Source organism: Oryctolagus cuniculus, chromosome 16 (assembly GCF_964237555.1).
Source record: "Oryctolagus cuniculus chromosome 16, mOryCun1.1, whole genome shotgun sequence".
Taxonomy (NCBI): domain Eukaryota; kingdom Metazoa; phylum Chordata; class Mammalia; order Lagomorpha; family Leporidae; genus Oryctolagus; species Oryctolagus cuniculus.
Genome location: NC_091447.1, coordinates 21,782,453 through 21,788,452, shown reverse-complemented (window position 1 = coordinate 21,788,452; position 6,000 = coordinate 21,782,453). Strand labels below are relative to the sequence as shown.

Genomic DNA, 6,000 nt, shown 5'->3' with positions numbered 1-6,000 from the left:
CAGCAGTGCGGGCCGGGTCCCGCTTCGCTCCTGCATTTGCCCGCTCATCCCCGTGAGGGACCCCAGCCGGCCCCAGGCCAGGCGCCCACGCCCTTCCTGCCACACGCAGAGCCCGAGGTGCAAGACACAGCCACGCCTGGGGAGCCTCTGCGCTACAGGCGGGTTAGAAAGCGGATTCAAAAAGGTCTGCAGATGACAGTAATCGAATCAAGAGATAGCACGGGCGCCCTTCAAAACGCGAGGGGTCAGCAGCGAGGGAGGTAAGGCCGGACTCGGGCGGAAAAGGGAACTTGTCTGGTTTTCCTCCCAGGTTTCTGAGGCAGGTGAAGCCCGGAGTCCGCGCTGCTTCCCGCCCGTGTTCCGCTGGCGACGTCCGGCTTTCGGCCGAGGAGGGCAGGAAGTCGCCCACGAGGGTGGGCGGGCCGCGACGGGGACCCTCGCCTGAAACCCTGCTAACCGGGAATGCGCGAGGCCACGCGGCGGTGCAGAAGGGGGAAAGCTTCGGCCGCGGCGGGGCACCCAGCGCCTGCCCGCCCGCCGTCCCGCGTCCTGCGGCCGCAGCTGGGCGCCGTCGGGGGCGGGGGCTGACCGCGGCCGCCCGGCCTCCCACGCCGAGCGCGCCGCCTCGGCCTCTCCCAGGAACGCGCCGGCCTCTGGGGCCCGGCCCCGCCGCCTTCCCCGCCAGTTCCCGTTCCGGGCCGGCCCTGCCCCTGCGGAGCTGCGGGCGCCCGGCGCTCCCGCACGCTGGCCCGGCCTGGCTCCCGGCCGCAGGGAGTTCCTCAGACCTGGCTGCCACGTAAGTGCCGGCGCTGCGGCGGGGGTTGGCGCGGGGAGGCGGGATCTGCGTGCGGCTGGCGGCCACGCTGCCCGGGGACAGGTGCGGGGACAGCTGCGGGACAGGGCCCAGAACCCCCCCCACCCCGGGGTGGGGTGGGGAAGGATGCTTGACGGTGTCAGGCACTCGCTCCCCAGAGCGTTTCAGAACGTTCTTGGAAAAACAAATATTCTTTAAAAATTTATTTCGGTGCAGTTTTTGAAAGCCATGTGTGTTTTTTTTCATAACAACTTTTCGTGAACTTTCTGAAGACTCCTCATGTGCATGAGTCTCAGAAAACTTATTTAGCTCCATCTTCCATGAGCTTCTGGATACCCTCGCCTCACCGGGGGCTAAGGCGGGGTTATAGTGTCCACACGTGGGGCTGACCTGTGGTCAGCTCACACCTTCGTGTCGTTTGCCGCCAAAAATGGGATCTGGAGACCAAGGCGAAGGAAGGGCAGACAGGGGCCTTCACGAAGCCCCGCCTGCTCGGCCTTGGAGCCGGGGTCCCCCCAAGGAGGGAGATGACCATGGGTGTCGGGATCTGCTGTCCCACGTGCCCTAAGAAGCCTGGGCTGTGCACGCGGGCTTTGTGAGAAAGCTAAGGAATACCAGGTTGCCATCCTCTCAGAATGTCCTGCTTGCTCTGTATTTTCAGGCAGGGCCGGGGAAGCCAGTAGATCCCGGCCAGGCCCTGGAAGAAGCCAGCAGGCACCTGGCCAGGGGCCTATGCTCACCTGGGGGCGGGGGAGCGGTCCAGCTGCAGGTAGCTGTGAGCCAGGCAAGCAGTGGGGTTGACAAGGGACCGGTTTCTACTGCTCATGCCAAGCAAATGCAAAGGGCAGATTTTAAACCAAAAGAGGAGCGGGGTGGCTCAGAGGTTCTGAGAAGGTTTGACTTTTGAGGATTTGGTGTCTGTCAAACACGGGTCCGAGTCTCAGCTCTTTTTCCCACCCGTGCAGCGGGGCTGCAACAGCACAGCCACGATGGGGCGGGGATGCTTGTCCAGAAACTGCCTCCCTTGAAGGCCCTTGCCCTGCTCTTTGGCCCTGCTGCTGCCTTCCCCAGGGGAGGCCCCCCGGTTCCTTCCCCTGTGAAGCCGTGGTTTCTTCCCCCTGGGGATGTGGCTGCTCTGATGTGGGAGCTCGTGGCTGATGGCCAGGCCATGGCTCTGGAATCCAGGTTTGTCTGGGCGATGGGGATAGATTTCCTGACCCGAGAAAGCGGCCCTTTATCTTGAGACCTCTGCCCCACCACCATGTCCCCCCCCCCCCCCCATCAGATATGTCCTCCTGGAAAGCTGGGCCGTGGACAGGCTGTCAGAACTGGTGTGGCCACACGTGTGAGGCTCCCCTGCCACCACGCCCTGCTCTTCCTGTTTTGCTCCTGACTCTTGGCCCTGTGACAGCAGCTCTTTCTTCAGTGACCAAGGACAAGGGAGAATCTGGGGGTGGAGGAGCTCAGATCCTGCCAATGGCAATGCCTACATCCCCGCCGGAACCTCCCCAGTTCGTGACAGTCACTTTGGTGGGAGCAGCAGCCCTGTTCCATTTAGACATTAGGAATGTAAATAGTGAGGTCAAGTAGGTATGGGGGTAGGGGGAGTGTATTTATCGTGTATGTGTGATCCCTGGTGTTTTCTTAAACAGAATTACCAAAAGGATTCAATATTTGTTCAATACCCAAGACATAAACTAGGACTTGAAGTTTAAGTTGCTAGTTCCTCATAGGACTCTTTCTTGGGAGACTGAGGCAAGATGGAATTAGAAAAGGTAAAATCTGCATTTGTGCTGAGGCGTTTTGGAAGCTTTCACAAGACCTGAATCCTTTGCAATCCTGGGGAAGTCACTTGCATGTCACTCAGAGGGCCTCCTTCCATCTGTCCCCAAGACCTGAGCTCATTCTAGGAAAACACGGATGCTCACTGAGGGCCAGCTTGACCCTTGTGATGAGAGGTGAGCAGCCATTGCCGTCCCAATTCATTGATGATTCTTGGCCTGTGCTAGAGAATTTGTCAAGGCAAGACTTACTCGCTTGGATTCTTGTTTAAACTCGAGTGTTATCGGGAACCACCACCGGCCACCCCGTGGACAGAGATCACCCCCGTCCTCCCAGCCTCTGGACACCAAGCCAGCTGGGGGAGATCCACTCCAAGGGGATCTTGCTTTGGCCGCTTCATGGGGCAGATTCCCCTGACAAGGGAGGCACTTCTTAGCCAGTCAGTTCTGTCTTCCAGCCCCTTAAAATCAGTAGTTGACTCACTAGTAAGTGGCCACTCTGTAGTTGGTTTCTCTGAGGAGTCATTTTTCTCCACATTATAGAAAACCATGCATTAGTTATTTACTTACATTTATTTCAAAGGCAGAGAGAGAGGGGAGATCTTTCATCTGCTGGTTTACGCCCCAGCCAGGAGCCAGGAACTCAATCCAGGTTTCCCACATGGGTAGCAGGGACTCAATTCTTGAGCCATCACCTGCTGCCTCGCAGGTGGATGTTAGCCAGAAGCTGGAATTGAAAGTGGAGCCAGACTCGGACCCAGGCATTCTGATATGTGTTGTGGACACTCTAGATGGTGTCTTAACTGTGGCACCCAATGCCTGCTCCAGAATATGTCAAGGGCTAATAAATAGAAAAATGTAAAGCACCATGTCAGCCCCAGGTTTCGAGAGAGTAATAATTTTTAAAAATAATATATTTATTCATTTTGAAAGTCAGAGGGAGAAACAGTGAGGGATGGAGAGAGAGAGAGAATGTCTTTCATCCCCTGGTTCACTCCCCAGATGACTGGCGATGACCAGTGCTGAGGCAGGCTGAAGCCAGGAGCCAGGCACTCCATCTGGGTCTTCCACACGTGTGCAGGGGCCCAAGCACTTGGGCCATCTAATGCTTCTTTTTTTTTTTTTTTAATTTTTTTTTGACAGGCAGAGTGGACAGTGAGAGAGAGAGAGAGAAAGGTCTTCCTTTGCCGTTGGTTCACCCTCCAGTGGCCGCTGTGGCCAGTGCGCTGCAGCTGGCGCACCGCGCTGATCCAAAGCCAGGAGCCAGGTGTCTCTCCTGATCTCCCATGGGGTGCAGGGCCCAAGCACTTGGGCCATCCTCCACTGCACTCCCTGGCCACAGCAGAGAGCTGGACTGGAAGAGGAGCAACCGGGACAGAATCCGGTGCCCCGACCGGGACTAGAACTCGGGGTGCCAGTGCCGCAGGCAGAGGATTAGCCTATTGAGCCGGGGCGCCAGCCCATCTTCTGCTTATTTTCTCAGGTGCATTAGCAGGGAGCTTGATCAGAAGTGGAGCAGCTTGGACACAAATCGGCACCCACATGGATGGGATGCCAGCATTGCAGGCAATGGCTTTACCTGCTGTGCCATAATGCTGGTCCCATCAATAGATTAATATTAATAAAACATGGCAATGCACCCCTGATATACGAGGGTACTTCAAAAACCTCATGGAAAAAGTGGAGTTAAAGATAAGTTTATTCTGGTGCAAAAAAATTTTTTAGAAGATTTATTTATTTATTTGAAAGTCAAAGTTACACAGAGAGAGGAGAGACAGAGAGAGAGAGAGAGGTCTTCCGTCCTGTGGTTCACTCCCCAATTGGCTGCAATGGCCAGAGCTGTGCCGATCTGAAGCCAAAGCCAGGAGCTTCTTCCAGGTCTCCCACATGGGTGCAGGGGCCCCATCTGCTGCTGCTTTCCCAGGCCATAGCAGAGAGCTGGATCGGAAGTGGAGCAGCTAGGTCTCGAACCAGTGCCCATATGGGTTGCCGGCATTTCAGGCCAGGGTGTTAACCCATTGTGACACAGCGCTGGCCCCTGCAAAAAAACTTAAGCTCCATGCATAGGTTTTTTTTTTTTTTCCATGAACATTTCGAAGCCACCTCGTGTACTTGTTTCAGAATGTTGCTGTCCCTTTCACTTGTGTTGTTCTGTGGCCGCCACACAGGCTGGGGTCAGAAGACCTGGAGAATGCTGTAGTTCAGGAGGTGCTTTCAGACTGCGTGCAGTGGGGAAGGCAGACGCCGTTGGCTAAGGGAGCGCTTCCCAGCGTGGAACAGCTCTAGGAGATGCTGGCTTACTTGGGAAATATTTATGCTGTTCTAATCCCCCCAAAGATTAAAGGTTTAGTGACTAAACTTCGCGTGCTTTCTGTAAGTGTATTCCTAAATTGCTGTGATCTCCAAACTGAATTTTGGCAGAAGGAACTGTGTGGTAAGCTGGGCTTTTCTCTGGGGATAGCCACCGAGGTGGGGGGCCACTCCTGGCCTCCATCTCACAGAGCCAGTGTTTGCTATTTAACATGCGGTCAGGCAGTTGGTGGTGTCAGGGGGAGATGCGAGGTCTAGGAAATGGGGGAGGGGGGCGACAACCCATGGGGTTTAGGAGTCTGAACCGGATTCCAGCCCGTACCTTGTTCCTAACCTAACTGCATGGCCTTGGCCAAGACACTGACCCTGTCTACCTGAGTCCTCTGTGAGAATACTTTGCCTTGCATGGTGGCTCTGGGCGCTGGATGCGCTTCTCCCCATGAAGTGTGTTACACACCACCTTGCTTTGATGCTTATGGTGGGAACGATTGTGACGCCTTTGGTCCCTTTGCTGGGTGCTTCATCCTCACAGGCCTCAGCTTCTCCATCTGTAAGGGGGGCGACGACTCCTCTCTGGATGGACTGACTTGAGACTTGACACTGACTTGTAGACGCCGAATAACAATGGCAGATGATGGGGCCGGCACTGTGGTGCAGTGAGTTAATGCCCTGGCCTGAAGCACTGGCATCCCATATGGGCGCCAGTTCGAGACCCGGTGGTTCCACTTCCAGTCCAGCTCTCTGCTATGGCCTGGGAAAGCAGTAGAAGATGGCCCAGGTCCTTGGGCCCCTGCACCCACGTGGGAGACCCAGAAGAAGCTCCTGGCTCCTGGCTTCAGACCAGCACAGCTCCAGCTGTTGCTGCCAATTGGGGAGTGAACCAGCGGTTGGAAGACCTCTCTCTCTTTCTCATTCTTTCTCTGTGTAACTCTGACTTTCAAATAAATAAATAAATCTTAAAAAAAATGTCCGATGCTTGCATAGACTTGCCGTGTGCCCCACTGGCCTACGGTCTTCAGGTTTTGTTGTTGTTCTTCAGGTCATTTAATCTTCCCAATGACTCTTATGTGGTTGTTCTCATTTCCCCATTTTGCA

General features: G+C 55.6%; 1 protein-coding gene across 3 annotated transcripts in view; it reads left to right on the top strand.

Moving 5' to 3' along the window:
• NOD1 (nucleotide binding oligomerization domain containing 1) overlaps positions 1-6,000 on the top strand; it is a 48,032-nt gene continuing 42,032 nt past the window's right edge. Inside the window, exon 1 of one of the 3 annotated variants that reach the window (XM_008261592.4) lies at positions 1-260. The gene's annotated coding sequence lies outside the window, so the exon portion shown is untranslated. Of the gene's footprint in view, positions 261-287; positions 797-6,000 lie in introns of those variants that run through there. The other 2 variants (XM_017344412.3, XM_008261590.4) reach the window with 2 other exon arrangements.